Source organism: Lipotes vexillifer, unplaced genomic scaffold (assembly GCF_000442215.2).
Source record: "Lipotes vexillifer unplaced genomic scaffold, Lipotes_vexillifer_v1.1 scaffold120, whole genome shotgun sequence".
Taxonomy (NCBI): Eukaryota; Metazoa; Chordata; class Mammalia; order Artiodactyla; family Lipotidae; genus Lipotes; species Lipotes vexillifer.
Genome location: NW_006791240.1, coordinates 47000 through 66561, shown reverse-complemented (window position 1 = coordinate 66561; position 19562 = coordinate 47000).

Sequence of the window (19562 nt, the reverse complement as noted above, 5' to 3'; positions counted from 1 at the left end):
CCAAAAAAAAAAAAAAAAAAATCGTCTGGTAGGAAATAGAATTAAAACTCTTTACTCTGGCTAATGTAGCCTGATAGAATTCGATTCCCGACTACATGTCAGGTCTCTCTTCTTTTTGGTCAATACATTCCTCTGGCTCATTCTTGGCTCCTCAGACACATCAAGGCTTTGTCATTTTTTACTGTTTCCTCTGCTTCAGATGACTTTAACCCACCAAATGTAAGCAATGGGAGAGCAGAAGCCTTGAGTGTCTGGCCCATGCCCCTATACCCAGTCATCTAAGTGTTCAGTAAATACTTGTTGAATAAATGAATGTATGCATTTCTTTTTGATTCCTCACATGCACTGGGCTCATCTCATTTATTTCTCTTTGCCTAAAACATCTTTCTCTGCTTTTCTCTCACAACCTTTCCCACCTTTGCCTAAAAACATAATCACCTAAATATTAGTTTGGTTTTATCATCTGGCTAGCTTTCCTCCTCCATCCCTACCCTGCCATCTTATTCAGGGAGTGATGGGAATTGTAGTTTCTGCAATGTATCTCTGGCTACATTGTATGTACTCATGGTATATCAATATCTTTTCTACAAGATTATAAATCCCATGCAGCAGGGGTTGCTTTTTCCCCACTTCATTTGTAGTGCCAAACACTGTGTCTTGTTCATGGAATAATTGCTCAAGTATCTGATGAATGAACAGAGGAGTAAATGAATGAATAAATCTGTTTTGAATTCCCAGAGGCCTTTTTAATTTTATTTCTGTCTCTAATCTGTGTTCCATAGTACTATTAGTATCTGAAAAATAACCTCTAGAGAGCAAATTGCTATATTTCATTTGCTATACCTTTTATCCAAGAATCTCAGATAAGTTAAGAAATATTATCTGAACAATGTCTATTTTTTTTTTTTTTTTTTTGTGGTACGCGTACCTTTTACTGTTGTGGCCTCTCCTGTTGCGGAGCACAGGCTCTGGACGCGCAGGCTCAGCGGCCATGGCTCACGGGCCCAGCTGCTCCGTCGCATGTGGGATCTTCCCGGACCGGGGCACGAACCCATGTCCCCTGCATCGGCAGGCGGACTCTCAACCACTGCGCCACCAGGGAAGCCCAACAATGTCTATTTTTTTGACTTTGTAGTTTAACTATTTCCAATGACGGTAAGTAAAAACTTGTTGATGGGAAAAAAAGAATATTTCTATAGAATTAAAGCGCTAGTATCTACCATTATTTTTTTTCTAGACCACATCAACCCCTTTTAATGACTCCAGAATGTCCTGACTCAGGGACAGTGAGGCACTTTGGACCACTGAGCAATTCTATTGAAGTAAATATTCAGCATTTTTTTTTTCCTTTGGCCCTGCCACATGGCATGTGGGATCTTAGTTCCCTGACCAGGGGTTGAACCCATGCCTGCTACAGTGGAAGCATGGAGTCTTAACCACTAGATGGCCATGGAAGTCTTATTCTGAAACTTAGAATCTGCAAATATTCTAAATTTGCTATCTCTCCTCTATTACCTAAAGATTTGCTCTGAATGATTCTGGCTTCTTTCCTTGTGCCTCTGGCTTCCTAGCTTATTCTTTCTTGGGTTTCTGAATACTTGTGCTAGCTCATCTGTTGAACTGCATTTTGGACCTGGATGCAAGGTTTAGGTTTGCATTTTATTTTTCTTTTCTTTCTTATATTCAAGCTTTGAAACTAGCCATTGTCACAACCTAAGTCCCCAAGATGCAGAAATTTTCCAAAAGAAAAAAAGTATTAAGAAATCTAAATTAACAGAAATATGGTTTCTTAATTGTTACTTATATATGGTTAGTTAGAAATTTACAGTTTTTATAAATGTAGCTAGTAAATAATCGCTATTTAAAAATGGTTCCACAAAACCAATCATCCTTATCTTTGAGATTTGAACAATAAAATGTTATCAGAATTACTCTCTACATCGTTTTAGCAATTAAATAATGAAAATTATGAAAAAGGATTACTTATCATTAAAAAGATACTGAAATCACACCTAACTGTGTGAGAAAAACTTTATTAACAGAGTGTATACCAAATCAAACCAAAGTTTAATTTCAGTATTGATGATGATGATGATGATGATAAATTAGTCTGGTACTGATACTAATGAAAACAGGTTTAGTCCAAATAGAGTTATGCTTACTTGACACTCTCAAATATGGCATACCGGAGTTACTTTTTACCTTGACTTCAACTAAAATTGTTCCTTCTAGTTTTCAGAAGGAAACCTTGCCAGGAAACAGTTCCACTGTCTAACTTCTAATGAGTTACTATGATCAGTGAGCCAATTTTTCTTTAGCCTATGTAATATTTTATTGGTAACATTTTAAAAGCATAAAGTAAATTACCACTCCTCCATTTTTTTAAGTTTATTTTTATTTTTTGGCTGTGTTGGGTCTTTGTTTCTGTGCAAGGGCTTTCTCTAGTTGCGGCGAGCGGGGGCCACTCCTCATCACAGTGCACGGGCCTCTCACTGTCGCAGCCTCTCTTGTTGCAGAGCACAGGCTCCAGACGCACAGGCTCAGCAGTTGTGGCTCATGGGCCTAGTTGCTTCACGGCATGTGGGATCCTACCAAACCAGGACTCGAACCCGTTTCCCCTTCATTGGCAGGTGGATTCTCAACCACTGCACCACCAGGGAAGCCCACCACTCCTCCATTTAACCAGACCTAATAAATTTACCGCATATTATAAACTACTTTAAGAGTAGTTTAGAAACAAGCTTTGCATTTTAAAAATTTCCTAGTGGTCAAACATTCACTGGCACTCAATTTTCAGCTAGGGTGAAATGATGCATCAGAGCAAATACATTTTTCCTGACACAGAATAGTGCTCAGTAAGTAGAAGTTACCATTATCCTTATTGCCTGCCATTATTTATTTTCCTTAATGAGATTGTCTTCCAGTTGACTTTGGATAAGTGAAAATTTCTATTAGAGAGTTCATTTTGGTAAAGTCCAGAACAATTAATAATTGGATATAAAATCTTGTAAAACTGCATATTGTTGAAACATTGCAACAGTTCTGTGGGTTGGGGGTGGAAAGAGAGGTTGAATGGGGAGGAAGATAGGAAATTTTAAATGGAATAGCTACTTCTACAGAGGCTTAGCAAAAAAAAATAAAAATAACTTCTTTAGAATGTGAAAATAGGTAGCCTAGGGTCGATTTTTTTCTAAAGGGAGAAGACCCCAGAATCCTGGGGAGTCATTAACTCAGTTGTTACTTTTCCATTGCCCCATCAATGACTGAGTGTAGAAAATTCTGGTGATATTTAACTTTAGCATAAATTGTTGTGTCTTCCTTTACCTATACTCTGAATCCTGTCCCCTTCTATTTCTGAAGGACATTGCTTTATGGATTATTGTCTTTGTTAGACATTTTTGTTTCTATAACTTCTTCCTCCCAGATCATAGGAATACTCAGAGTGCTCCCTTCCAAAACTCCAAACTCCATATGTCCAAATCCTACTCTGTTCTTCCTGCCCTCCTTTACCTTCAATTTAGCTATATCTTGCTTTCTTTTATTTCCTTCTTCTAATCCATTATACATTTTATTTACTTTTCTTGCATTGTTGCATTAGCTAGGATTTCCAGTATAATGTTGAATAAGAGTGGTGAGAGCAGACATCCTTGCCTTGTTCCTTATCATAGACAGGAAAGCACTAATTTCTCACCATTAAATATGATGTCAGCTGTAGGGTATTTGTATATGTTCTTTATGAAGTTGAGGAAATTCCCTGTATTTCTGGTCTGCTGAGAGTTATTTTTTATCATGAATGAGTATTGGATTTTGTCAGGTGATTTTTCTGCATGTATTGATATAATCATATCATTTTTCTTCTTTAGCCTGTTGATGTGATAGTTTACATCAATTGATTTTCAAATACTTGAAATAAATCCCTCTTGGTCATGGTGTATATCAGTAATTCTTTTTATATGTTGTTGGATTTGATTTGCTATTATTTTGTTGAGGCTTCTTACATTTATGTTAATGAGAAATGTTGGTTTCATAGCTTACCTTTCTTGTAATATCTTCACTCTTTGTATTAGGGTAGTGCTGGTCACATAGAATGAGTTAGGAAGTTTTCCCTCTGCTTCTATTTTCTGGAAGAGATTGCAGACAATTGGTATAATTTCCTCCTTGAATGTTTGATAGAATTCACCTGTAAACCCATCATGATGTGGTGCTTTCTGTTTTGGAAGGTTATTAATTATTGATTCAGTTTCTTTAATAGACATGGGCCTATTCAGATTGTCTAATTCATCCTGTGTAAGTTTTGATAGATTGCATCTTTCAAGGAATTAGTCCATTTCATTTAGGTTGTTAGACTTGTGGGTATAAAGTTGTCCATTATGTTCCTTTATTATTCTTTTAATGTCCATGAGATCTTTAGTTATTTCTCCTCTTTCTGATATTAGTAATTTGTGTCTTCTTTTTTTGTTAATCTGGCTAGAGGTTTATCAATTTTATTAATCTTTCCAAAGAAGTTGCTTTTGGTTTTGTTGACTTTCTCTATTCATTTCCTAAATTCAACTTCATTGATTTCTGTTCGAATTTTTATTATTTATTTTCTTCTGGTTACTTTAAATTTAATTTTCTCTTCTTTTTCTCTTTTCATAAGGTAAAGGTTTAGATTTTTGATTTTGGATCTTTCTTCTTTCTAATATAATAAATTTCTCTCTAAACTCTGCCTTTGCTGCATCCTACAAATTTCGATAAATTATCTTTTCATTTTCATTTGGTTCAAAATATTGTTTACCATCTCTTGAGTCTTCTTTTCTGACCCATGTTTTATTTAGAAATGTATTTTTTAATCTCCAAATATTTTTGAATTTTTCAGCTATTCTTTTCATTATTAATTTCTGGTTTAATTCTATTGTGGTCTGAAAGCATACTTTGCATAATTTATATTCTTTTAAATTTGTTATGGTGTGTGTATGACCCAGAAATGTGGCTTATCTTGGTTCCCTGAGAGCTTGAAGAGAATATTTATTCTGCTATTGTTGGGTGAAGCATTTTATAGATGTCAGTTAGATCCAGTTATTGATCATACTGTTCAGTTCGACTATGTTTTAAAATTTTTTTTCCCTGCTGGCTCCGTCAGTTTCTAAAAGAGGATGTTGAATCTCTAACTATAGTTAGAGATAGTTAACCTTTCTCCTTGAAGTTTTATCAGTTTTTGTTGATGCTTTGTTGTTAGATGCATACACGTTAAGAATTGTAAAATTTTCTTAGAGAATTGACTACTTTATCATTATGTAATTATCCTCTTTATCTCTGATCATTTTTCTTGATCTGAACTCTTCTTTGTTTGCAATTTATACAGCTGCTCTAGCTTTCTTCTGATTAGTGTTAGTGTCATATGTCTTTTCCTATCCCTTTACTTTTAATGTATCTGTTGCTTCCTATTTAAAATTGGTTTCTTGCAGACAACATATAATTGGGTCTTTTTTAAAAAATTCACTCTGAAAATCTCTGTCTTTTAATTGGTGTATATCACTGACATTTAAAGTGATTATTGACACAGTTGGATTAATTTCTGTCATATTTTTACTGTTTTCTATTCATTGCCTCTTGTTCTTTTTTCTTTTTTAACTTCTACTCTTTTTCTACCTTCTATGGTTTTAATTGAGCATTTTATGATTTTTTTTCTCTCTTCTCTTAGAATATCAAGTTTACTTAAATTTTTTTTTAGTGGTTGCCCTCAAATTTTCAGTATAAATTACTACTAATCCAATTTCACTTTCAAATAATACTATACTGCTTCACAGATACTTATAGCAGAATATTATCAATTTCTCCTTTCCATCCCTTATAACATAGTTGTCATTGATTTCACTTATCCAAAAGTTATAATCACTGAATATATTATTATTTTGAAAAAACGTTATCAGATCACTCAAGAATAAGAAAATATCTTACTTTGCCTTTATTTATTCCTACTCTAACATTCTTCCTTTTTAAATGTAGATCCAAGTTTCTGACCTGTATCATTTTCCTTTTCTCTGAGGAGCTTCTTTTAACATCTCTTGCAAGGCACATTTACTGGTGAAAAATTTTTGTTTTCCTGAGAAAGTATTTCTCCTTTACTTTTGAAGGATAATTTCACTGGATAGAAAATTTTTTATTGGCAGTTTTTTTTTTACTTCCAATACTTTAAATATTTTATGTCACTCTCTTCTTGTTTGCATGAAGAGAGGTGTGATATAATTTGCATCCTTGCTTCTCTATATAAGTAAGGTGGTTTTCTCCCCACTGGTTTATTTCCAGATTTTCTCTGTGTCTGTAACTTTATACAGTTTGAACGTGATATACCCTAGGTATAGGTTTTTGGGGTTTTTTTTTTTTTTTGTATTTATCCTGCTTGGTTTTCTCTGAGCTTCCTGGATCTGCTCTGGTGTCTGTCATTAATTGTTGAAAATTCTCAGCCATTATTACTTCAAATACTTTCTTCTGTTCTCTCTTTTTTCTCTTTCTGGTATTCCAATTATGTATACATTATACCTTTTGTAGTTGTGCCACAGTTCTTGGATATTCTGTTCCAATTTTTAAAACTCTTTTTTCTCTTCACTTTGCGGTTTTAGAAGTTGCTATTAAGAATCATGTTCACTGATTCTTTCCTTGGTTGTATGTAGTTTATTGATGAGCCCATCAAAGTCATTCTTCATTGTACTGTAGTGTTTTTGATTTCTAGCATGTCCTTTAAATTCTTAAGAGTTTTCATCTTTCTGCCTACATTATCCATCTATTCTTGTATGTTATCTACTTTTTATGTCGGAGTCCTTAGCACATTAATCATAGTTGTTTTACATTTTCGATCAAATAATTCCAACATCACTATCCTATCTGAGTCTGATTCTGATGCTTTCTCTGTCTCTTCAAACTTTTTGTACTGTAGAATGCCTTGTAATTTTTGTGAAAGCTGGACACAAGGTACTGGGTAAAAGTAACTTAGGTAAATAGGACTTTGGTGTAAAGTGTTATGTCTATCTGTAGCTGTAGGTGTCAGGAGCTAAAACTTCCTCTAATGACTTTGTTGTTGTCATCACTATTACCTTTGGTTTCCCTTCCTTCAATAAGGTGCTGTTCTTTCAGTTGTAATCCCCTGTTATTATAAACAGGAGCTCTAAGACGGTAGTGAGGTGTGAGGGGAGAGTAGGCATTCTTTAGATCTATGATTAGGTCTCAAAATTTTAGTGAGCCTGTGCCCCTAGGCTGTGACTTTCACAAATGCTTCTTAGTGTTTTGTCCACCCTTAAGTGGGGCAGGAAGGCTAAAGAGGATTGGTGTTGAGTATTTCCCTTCCTCTAGGTCTGTTAAGCCCTGTTTAAATCCCAGTCTGTTTGGCCCTGGTAAAATAGCTTTGCCTAAGAAGAATAGAATAGTCTGGGCTTATTTCAAAATGGTTATTTTTTTGTTCTCCTGCTCGAAGCATGAGGGAATTTTTCTCTGATATTCACTGAGAGTATCTAGTTGGCCTCTTGAAGGTAAAGTTCATTAAATTGTGAGGCCCCGCCCCTTCCCATCTAGGCACTCCTGGAATTTTTAACTCTCAGACTTGTCCACATTGAACTTACAGCAATTAATTAATTGCAGTTTAAATTTTCCCACCTGAGTAATGGTTCCTGCAGAGATTTCTGCTTCTGGGTTTCTATTTTGATACATTTTGATTCCCTGTATCTTCCTGTTTGCCTTTCCAGTTTGGGGGGCAGCGGTTTGCCCTGTGACCTCACTTCTTTGCTTCATATTCAAGCAGAGCTGTTGGTTTGCAGTTTGTTGGGCATCTTTATTGTTGTGAGAATGGGAGTGATGGCTTTCATGTTCCTTACATGCTGACTGGTTCTTCCCTTCCTTTAAACAGTAAGCTTATTGAAAACGTGTTCTATACTCACTTTTTTTTCTCTATTACCCATTTCTCATTTCCTAGATATCCAGATTTTGCTGTCACCGTCCAAAGATATGGCTCTTAATAAGGTCACTAGTAAACTTTTAATTGCCACCTGTATTCCTCTCAATTGCTCTGCTCCAGTCCAAGCTGCCGCTCAGACCTAGACTAATAAAATTACTTTAACTGGTCTCTTCACTTACAATCTTGCCCACTCCAGTCCAATTTCTGTATAATAGGTGTTTGTATTGTTGGAGTTAAGATATGGATTAATGGGAAAAGACTGGCATACACAGCTGCTGTAAATTCCCAGTTTATCTTAGCTCAGAATACAGAATTTAATAGACATGAAATGACTACAATGAGAAGGAGCAAACAGCCAAATCTCTTGTTCTTTGATTCCTTGCTGGTGACAGTTTCCAGAATGGTAGCATCCAGTTACAGTTGAGAAAAAAGTCTAACTCTTCCACTGCCGCTGTCTGACTTTTACCATATAAAACAAGTCTAAGTTTTATTGCTGGATACAAGCATTTCCCCCCCGCCCCGCCTATTATATAAACAAGACATTTAAAAAGTTTTAACTTTATGTAGGTATATGTCAGGGGACTTGATTAGGCTTGAAACATGTCCAATAACTGATTTATAGCAAATTTTCACCATGTAATTATTTTTAAAAAGGATAGTTGTGTAGTGAGGGGTGCGTGTTTAATATTTTTTGGAAACATGTAACTGTTATTTCCTTATCAAGGTCATTGAGTGACATAAAGCAGAACTTCCTTAAATTCTGTTGTATTTACAACTAACTTATGCAATTAATTATAGATCAAAAAAATTTACTGTTTTGAGAGTCTAATTAGACAATTTCATTGGGCAGATGAGTTTTAGGAAAGATGATTAGAGAAAACAAGGATGGTACATATTTACTGTGCCTTATTGTCTACAATTTTCAGAAATATGATGAGCGCATCATTTTATAAAGTGTAGAGTAGATGACTTTCACGTTCTAAAATAAAGATGGAGGTTTGAAAAACATCAATATGAATTTGCTTAATAGGATTCATTTGACTTCTGTTTTTTATGGCTACATGGGTCTAGGACTCAGCATGATGCCTTTAAAATAGTCAGAATTCTCTTTATGAATGAATATAAATGTACAAATATTAATCAACAGATATATAAGTGTATATGTTGAATACATGAATATATTTGTTGACATAGTTGTTGAATAAATTGATGACAAAAAATTCACAAGAATTAAAAGAAAACTGGTGTACTTCTGGTAAAGTGAATCAGTAGAATTCCTAAAACATTTCAAATTATGTACTTTAAAATGCACAAGTAATCATAAAACTTAAAAATGGAGTTGCTCTTTCTTTGAAATTTACTTGTTATTCCTGCCTATCATAAGTATCTGTCCCACAAATTCATTTTTGAATTGAAATCAAGTTAAATTCAGTAATCCCACAGGAGTAACAGGATTGGATTAATGAACTGTTTATAAATATTAGATTATATTTGATTTCTTTATGTATAGAAGTATTGGAGAAGTCAGTAAGTTCTATTCAAATCTAAAGTTTTCATTCTTTAGCAGTAAATGAGATAAAAATACCACAACACAGAATATTTGTGAGGGTTAAATAAAAGCATAGGGTCATGTTAGTGTGAAAGTGTAAAAGTTTTGTTAATTACTTTATTCAACAGATATTCATTGAGTCACTTTGTGCTGGGGATACTGCAGTGAAAAAGATGACAAAGTTCCTGATCTCATGGAGTTTATATTCTCATGGGGCAATCCAAACAGTAAAAATATAAACAAAATTGATAATTTGAAATAGCAAAGATTACTGTGACAAATAATCTACAACTAGAATTTTTATGCTATATACTATTTTTAAAAACCCCATATTTTCATGAAAACATTATAGGTACAAATTTAGAATTTACTGTTTGTTCTTAAATCATTGACTACAGAATAGAGAAATACCCTGATATGACATTTTTAATTACAGTTTTGGCCAAAAATTCAGTTGCACTGCTTCCTACAAGTAGACACCATAGGATTGAACAATTAGTTTTTACTTTTCCAATTCTTTTGCTTTTTTATGTTTTAATAAAATTTTTTTCATTTGGTGTTAAGCATTTTGACTCAGGTGAATAGTATAATGTTCTCAAAAATTTTCCTTAGACTACATAATAATAAAAGCGAGGCACTCTAAGACACAAGGTAAGCTAAGTATAGGATCATGTTTGTACAAATGAAATATTGCTGATTATATTCACGTGCTTAAATAGAAATGATCTAGTAAACAAACTAAAGAAAAAGAAAAAGAAATATGCTCTATTTTGTGCCTTACGTTTTATCTTTTATTACTTAGTTTGTTGTTTGTTGTGTGATTTTTTTTTTTCTTGAAATTCTTAGTGAAGAGAGATTAGAGTCCCTGAAAAAGTAGAGTTGTTACTGAGGAGAATTCATCCTCCATTCTATGCCAAAATGATGTGCAAAAAATGTTCTTGGAAACAGAAAAATGAACTATTACATCCCCTTTAGCTGGCAGGGAAACTGCCAGATAGAGATATTTTATAAGTGGAAATATGTTCAACATATTTATTGGAAGATACCCTACATAGCCCCTGAATTCCTGAGAATTTATTAACATGATTTGTTTCCTCTTCTTTGGAAAAAAGCTGTTCCACACTCTCTAACCTTTTGATGTATAAGGAAAAAACTCCTACTTTATCACCCACGTTTTGGGTTTTCTTGAGGTTACTCAAGGTTCTGTAAATAGAGCCAGTGTTTGCTTGTTTATGAGAAGGCTAACTGTAAAGAAAGGGATCTCCTTTACAGTGTTAGAGACTCTTTTTTCCTCTGAATGAGGAGTGGCCAGTGTGATGCTCTCACTCATTTATGTCTGACCTGGAGCAAATAACCATAAATCAAATGATTAGGTCAAGGCCTTTTGATTTTCTGTGCTACCACTTATTCATATTTGTCTTTGATAAGGGCATAAATGAAAGGTTATTTTGATACTAAATTATCAGAATAATCTCCAGTACAAAATATTTAATAACCCATCTCTTGGCTATATGATCATTTATACATTTTTCTGAGAGCCTGTTTAACCATAGGCTTTAAAGCCTTTGAAAATTTTGAGTAAAAGGGAAAAAATGCAGTTAGTAGAAAAAAAGTTTTTAAAAACTCAAAACAAAATTGATATTCTCAGGGAATAACCTAGAATACTTTAAAAGTAGAAGTAAAGTAGTACGCAGGAATGGAAAATTTAGTAAAAATTCGAAGATGTTAATGAAATTTTCTAATAACTAAAACAAAAAGTATAAAAGATAGAGTATTAGAGAAAGAATAAAGGATATCTAGGTATATGCCTAGGAGTGGATTGCTGGGTCATATAGTAGCCTTATTTTTAGTTTTTTAAGAAACCTCCATAGTGGCTGTATCAATTTACATTCCCACCAACAGTATAGGAGGGTTCCCTTTTCTCCACAACCTCACCAGCATTTACTGTTTATAGATTTTTTGATAATGGCCATTCTGACCAGTGTGAGGTGATACATCACTGTAGATCTGATCTGCATTTCTCTAATAATTAGTGATGTTGAGCATCTTTTCATGTGCTTTTTGGCCATCTGTATGTCTTCTTTGGAGAAATGTTTATTTAGATCTTCTGGCCATTTTTGGATTGGATTATTTGTTTTTTTAATATTGAGCTGTTTATATATTTTGGAGATTAATCTCTTGTCGGTTGCTTCGTTTGCAAATGTATTTTCTCATTCTAAGGGCTGTCTTTTTATTTAGTTTATGGTTTCCTTTGCTGTGCAGAAGCTTTTAAGTTTAATTAGATCCCATTTGTTTATTTTTGTTTTTATTTTCATCACTGTAGGAGGTGGATCAAAAAAGATCTTGCTGCGATTTATGTCAAAGAGTGTTCTGCCCATGTTTTCCTTTAAGAGTTTTATAGTGTTTGGCCTTACATTTAGGTCTTTAATCCATTTTCGAAAAGATATATGCACCCCAATGTTCATTGAAGCGCTATTTACAATAGCCAGGACATGGAAGCAATCTAAATGTCCATCAGCAGAGGAGTGGATAAAGAAGATGTGGTACATAAATACAATGGAATATTACTCAACCATAAAAAAGAACAAAATAATGCCATTTGCAGCAACATGGATGGACATAGAGATTGTCATACTGAGTGAAGTAAGTCAGACACAGAAAGACAAATATCATTTGATGTCGCTTATATGTAGAATCTAATAAAAGGGTACAAATGAAGTTAATTACAAAACAGAAGTAGAGTCAGAGATGTAGAAAGCAAACTTATGGTTACCAGGGGATAGGGGGAGGAGGGATGAATTGGGAGATTGAGGTTGATATATACACACTACTATATATGAAATAGATGACTAATAAGGACCTAGTGAATAGCACAGGGAACTCTACTCAGTACTCTGTAATGGCCTATATGGGAAAAGAATCTAAAAAAAGAGTGGATATATGTATATGTATAGCTGATTCACTTTGCTGAAACTAACACAACATTGTAAATCAACTATACTCCAATAAAAACTTAAAAAAAAAGAATAAAGGATAGAAGAAGTAGATGGTCAAGCTAAGTGATCTAGTATACAACCAGTTGCCCTTTCCTAAGGAGGCTAGAGGTTATGGAGAGAAGCAAAATAGAGACAAAATACAAGGAAATTTCACATAACCAGAGTCATGCTTTTCTAGATTGAAAAGTCCTAGTAAGTATTTAGCACAGTCAATGAGAAAGACTTATGCTGAGCCTCTTCATTGTGAAAGTCCAAAATACTAAGGAGACATTGAAGATCCTAAAAACTTCCATAGAGAAATGAAACAGAATACATATTCAGAGGAACAGGAATCAGAATGACTCAGATTTGTAAACAACAATGGTAACTAGCGGACAAAGTATCAAGTCTGTCTTGGACAATAACTTTTCAACCTAGAATTCAATATCCAGTTAAACTGTACATTACACATAGAGCCAGGAATATGACCATTTGAGCTATGGAAGTTCTAAAAACTATGTCTTCCAAGTATTCTTTCTCACGAAGGGAACAGATGATCTCTACAGTGAAAGGACAGAGAGGAAGATGAAAGAGGAAGAGTTGGGATCCAGAAAATAGTGAGTGCACAGGCTTTGGAAATCTCAGAATGATGGTAAAGGGAAATGCTATGGCAACAGCTGAGCAGCAGGCATAGTGTGACAATGGCCTAGGCTGGAGAAGAGGAGGGAGTGCTCCTGGAGCAAAGCACTCAACAAAAATAAAAGGAACTGATGGATTAGGAAGTGTGTTTGTTTATATTGGGAGGAGTTTCACAGTTCAGTCAGAGATTTGGGGAATAATTAGTGATAGGCGTATAAAAAACAAGGCAAATTTAAAAAAATAGCAATTAATTCCAGGAGAAACAAAATTTTAGTTCATGATGTGGATCAGCTGTAAATAATATTTAAGTCCCATTAATATGAGCTATGACAATTGATATAATATTTGTGGTATTAGAAGGGGTGATATTGGGAGAGGTAGTAACAGAGTAAGAGAGAAAGATTGCCATTATAGGAATATAAAGCAGCTAAATCCTCATCTTTCATAACAGGGAGCTGATAGATAATATCTGAAACCGTCACATCAAGTAAAAGATATGTAAGCCTGTCATTTAAAAATATGGAGACAAATACAAAAAAAAAAAAAACAACAAAAAATAACAGCTAAAGAGGACTGAAATTAGTTTCCTTTGGAGACAGCCTGGGGAGGTCTGAATGGGTATGTTAGAGACTCCTTTTTTTCATTTCAGTATTACCTTTGTAATGTTGTAGCATTACCTTTAAAACTAGATACATGAATTATCTTGATAAAAATGAAAATACATTTAAAATAATAAAAGAGGGTGTGGTTAACCTCTAAGTTTTTGTTCTGATTTGTCTTTGTCTCTGGCCATCGTGCCCCTGAGTTTATGTGGTAGTCAATTATTTGCTGATACTGGTTTAGCGCTCTGCCAATGAAATGCGAGGAAGTGGTGTGAACTTAGTAGCCAAGTTAATTCTGGCTCTGCCATCTTTTTTATGTCCTTGTGTTGTGGACACTCAGAATTGCAGGATTTATACTACCCGCTGCTGGCAGTGCCACAGAGAGAGAGCCCTCAGCTGTCAGCCCCCGTGGGGATGGCCAGGGCTGAAGAGAATCAACCCGAGACAGCTTGCCAAGTTGCTTCATTTTCCTGGGCCTCAGTTTCTCTCATCGTTTTTTCACTTCACGGAGGTGATCTGGAAATCCCATCACAGACTCACATCCATAGAAAAATGTTGTTGTCTGTATGGGAATAAAAAGACAACGGCAAATATAAATTTGTTACCTAAATGGCAAGCTCTATCCAGTTGTGGAAAGTATGGTTATGTCAGCTTGGAAGACACTTCCTGGAGTAGCACAGGTCTAAGTACTTCGGGTAGTTATTGTGTTACACAGAGGAGGAGGAGAAAGGAGCAAGAGGAAACTGATCTCTCTTCAACATTCTGGTGTAGAGTTTGAGGCAGCCACTGAACCCAATGCACAAACATTGTTTTAAATTACTAGTTAAAAAAATTGTGTCCTCCTTCTGTAAGCACAAAAACTGCTACGATTACCACCACATAACTATAATCTAGAGTTTAGGCCTGAAGTCTCTTCTAGGTTAGATGCACAGGCACATTTAATCAAATTGTCAAGTTGCTGTTTTCCTGAGCAGCGCCGGGATTTTCCAAAAGGGGAGGCAAGTCACTAGGAGAAAGGCTGGAGCTACACATCCTCAGTGAGGTACTATGTCTGCCAATCACAGAAAATTAAAAGTTGAATGAGACCCACAGCTGAGAAATACCAAGTTACGTCAAATTAGTAACATGTGGTAAGTAGTGATGATTCACATAGCTGAGCTTCATCTCTGGCCTTCAGGGAATAAAGAGCTATCCAAATGAACAAAAGAAGCAGCTGCTAAATTGGTAGCAAATGAGGGAACGTAAGGCTTTCCAGAGCTCAGACTTCTTGTACTAGATAAAGGAGCACGCAATCATGAGCCCGTCTTCTTGAAATTAAAATGAGAGTGACTTTAATTTTGTATTTTCAAGTAGCAAAGTGATTACTATAAATCTTGAACATGAATATAATTTCAAGGATTTTTTGTATTATCAAATTGTTTTAAAAAAATACAGATAAGTGAAAAAGAAAACAACTAACAAACTTTAGTATATATCTTTTCAGAACTTTTTCTACTCATAGACCAACTTTCATCAAGATATATACATGATTATACAGTATTTATTAATTTTTGCCTAGCTGTTTTACTTTTGAATATCAATTTCATTCTTTAAGGACAAACTTAAAATGCTGCAAATGTGGCCGGTAACTAGAATATCACTGATCATTTATTTATGAGATTATTTGCCTTGTAATGCATCAGAGCTATTTTTTATCTTTTTAAAACTTTTTAGGATAGAACATAGTGTTAACCAAACCTAATACGGGATCTCATTATGAGTTGCAAAACAGCTAAGCTTAAGAGCAAGCATAGCCTTTTAATCTATCATTCTAAATGTGGGAGATTTTCTGAAGCATCTGTGATATCTAGTTCATGTGAATATGATATGAATAGCTTATAATTTATCCAAGTTATAAACCTGATAAAGTAGTCTCTACTCCTTAGGTGAGTCAATTGGGTAATAGTATTTTTAACATGAAAGTAAGTTTCAAGATAAATATATTATTAAGAACTTAGAATATGTGTGTTTTCTAGACTCCCAACTTATGTTTCACTCTAAGAAACATGTGGTTACTATATAGATGTCGATACTGCATGAATGTGTTCTCCAAATACCTCTTTCCTGAATACCAGAGGCTCTTAGCTGACCATTGTTTTTCTTTGAAATAAAGGGCAGTAACTAGGTTAATATATTCTGGGATACAAAAAAAAAAGCATTGGTAAAAATCCTGCTTTTTCTACTAATAGATTTCCTTGTAATACAACTTTAGCTTTACTTGAGGTGTGATAGATATAGGATTAGTTTGTGTGTGCATTTGTATATGTAGCTGAATAAAAAAATAGCTCTTGGGTGATTAGCTTCTCCTGGTTTTCTACTGTTTCCTTTCTCTTTTTAAAAGTAGGATTCTTGGGCTTCCCTGGTGGCGCAGTGGTTGAGAGTCCGCCTGCTGATGCAGGGGACACAGGTTCGTGCCCCGGTCCGGGAAGATCCCACATGCTGTGGGGCGGCTGGGCCCGTGAGCCGTGGCCGCTGGGCCTGCGCGTCTGGAGCCTGTGCTCCGCGACAGGAGAGGCCACGGCAGTGAGAGGCCCGCATACCACAAAAAAAAAAAAAAAATAGGATTCTTGCTCATTAGAAGGAAGTTATTCTTTTATCTCTTTTACCCAAATTACCTTTCCTCCTCTCTGCATTGATGAGTCAGGATCATATGTGATCATTGATCAGTTCATTCAGTAAATTGATTGATGGCTGTGTGCTAAGTGACCCAATGCTTTCTTTGAAATTTAATGATTTCTTTGAAGAAAAACTATGTGAAAAATAGTGAAGAAACTGACTATGAAAAATTTCTTCATTTTATATTAGGAGCAGCAACAAGTAGTTCATATTAACTCTTCTTCAATTAATGACATCCCAGATATAAAAACAGTAGAGGGCTTCCCTGGTGGCGCAGTGGTTGAGAATCTGCCTGCTAATGCAGGGGACACGGGTTCGAGCCCTGGTCTGGGAGGATCCCACATGCTGTGGAGCAGCTGGGCCCGTGAGCCACAACTACTGAGCCTGTGCGTCTGGAGCCTGTGCTCCGCAACGGGAGAGGCCGCAACAGTGAAAGGCCCGCGCACCGCGATGAAGAGTGGCCCCCGCTTGCCACAACTAGAGAAAGCCCTCGCACAGAAATCAAGACCCAACACAGCAAAAATAAATTAATTAATTACTAAACTCCTACCCCCAACATCTTCTTAAAACAAACAAACAAACAAACAAACAGTAGAATGTATAATACATCAATGTCCTTCAGTCAAGATTGCAACCAAAGTTTTGTGTGTGGTATTGTTTATTGATATGAAATATATCAAGGGCATGCATTTATTGTTTTTACCCATTTCTTTAAGCACTAATATATTTTTGAAAGGCTTTATGCTTCAGGATATATTAAGATGACATGAAGTCCTGTAGACTACTGAAATGCTTTATTGATTTCAGTTCATATATTATGACATTTGTCCTAATTCTCAATATCATTATGAACAAAAAACTAATGAATTCAGCAAGTTAACTGAGAAGTTTGCAATCCACAACACACAATTTCTTTGAATAGTTTTGAATTTCACAACATGAGAACATAGGCCCAGAGGGAGCTAGAAAAGATGAGGGCCAACAGATGATGGAGTATTAGATTTTGGCCCTCTGTGGATTTCAGGTCCTAATAGTGAAAAAAGGAAAAATGGGACACAGTTTATATATAGTCTTCATGTGAGATGTCGGTGACACTTAAGTTTACTTTAAATAACAGATACCTTTTGCATGCCATTTAATGTCTTACCAGTGCTTTTCTCAGAAATGTGAATCATCTCTGGGTGGGTCCCTAATTTGAGGGGGTTCCAGTCCCCAGCCTACCTGCAGGAAAGTCAATAGCCATGTGGTGTTAATAAAGCTGTTTCCCTTGGCTGTGCCTTTGACTGACTGGAAAAGTGATGGGTAGTGAGCAGATGGAGGGCTGCTTGCGTTCTGTTCGTACAGTGGGCTGAGGATGTATATTCTGGCACTGCTTCTTTCCTTGAATGTTCTGCCAGAGCATTTCTGCCTGAATCCACTGAGACCAAAGATGCCATGTTAGAGAGAAATTTCTTTTCCAAGCTGGATTAATCATTGACATTTTCACTGAATTGCAGTTCTTGGTGACTGTGGTGGAGAAGCTGTTGAGAAAGGCTTGTATGTAGGGATTGCCTGTGACTCCCCTTCCCCTCTTTTTCTCCACCTTTAGTCATCCAGTCCTATGAAATCGATTTTTCTCTCTGAGAATCAGTCGGCAATAGACATGGCCTTCAGATAAAGATTAAAATATTAGCTTTATTATTACTAAAGCTGGATTGGAAAGTGAAGCTTGAATCTGTGATCAGAATGAGACTTCCTGATACTTTACCCCAGGTCTAGATCTCAGGGCTTACCTGGGGAAACCACTGCATGGCATACAGCCTGCTCAAACCCCTGAAATAAAACCTGGGAAAAGGGGTATATAAAGAGATGGGCCTGATAGCCTGCCTCAGAAAGGAGGGAGGTCCTGCCATTTGCAACAACATGATGGACTTTGAAGGCATTGTGCCAAGTGAGATAAGCCAGACAGAGAAAGACAAATTCTGTATGATCTCACTTATATGTGGAATCTAAAAAAGCCAAACTTACAGAAAAAGAGAGTAGAATGTTGGTTACCAGGGGCTGGTAGAATTGGGGAGATGTTAAAGAGTACAAAATTGCAACTAGAAGATGAATAAGTTCTGGAGAGCTAATGCACAACATATGAGTATCATTAACAATACAGTATTATATATTGGGTTAGCCAAAAAGCTTATTTGGGTTTTTCCATAAGATGTAATGGAAAAACCCGAACGAACTTTTTTGGCCAACCCAATACTTCAGAGTTGCCTAGAGACTAAATCTAAATGTTCTCACCACAAAAAAGAAATGATAGCTATGTAATGTGATAGAGATTTTAACTAACGTTACTTAGATGGTAATCATATTGCAATGAATAAGTGTATCAAATGAACACAGTATATACCTTAAACTTATAAAATATATCAATAATTAAATAAAATAATTTTAAAAAGGCAGACCCAAGGGCTCTGATATGGTTTGCTTACTGTATGGACTCAGTTGGGAGGAGGGCAATGATCTCTCTGATGTGTGGGTTTGTCCCCAAAGCTCACTTCTTTTTTTTCAGTGTCACCAACTGGAAGTCACAGTCCAATATTTTCTTTTTTTGTTGTGGTGTTTTAATTTTATGGGTTATTGGTGGGAAATGTGGAGAGCAGGAAAAATAGTGTACTTCCGCAGTCATCATTATTCTCCTCAGTCATCAACTTAGGTCAGGCCTTCAAAGTATCTACATTGATATTTATGACTATTCTGAATGCACTTAATATTACCCACCAGAATAAGTGTTCTTTTGTAAGTATGATCATGTCACCACTCAGTTAAAATTTCCCAGTTGGTTTTCCATAGTTGCTTGGATATAATCCAAAATCCTTGCTATCTTGCCACAGTCTCCTAGGCAGCTTATAATCAGGTCCCTGACAAACTGTTCAGTCTCATTTTTCATCACACTCTCCTGGTCAACCTTTGCCTCAAGCTTATCAAACTCTTTGCAGTTTCCCAAACACCCACGTCTTTCTCTGCTTCTTTGCCTTCACTTTTGGTGTTGCCTTTTCCAGAAATACCTCTCCCTCAACTTCCTTTTACCTAGGTAGATCTTACTGAGTCTTCACAGCTCGGCTTAGGCATAATTAGCCCCTGTTGGATACCTTCACCCCTTCCTTGTCCAGAGTTTTCATTGTTTTAATGCTTGTTAAATTCTCAAATGTTCTTTACAATAAGAACTGCCTTGATTATGA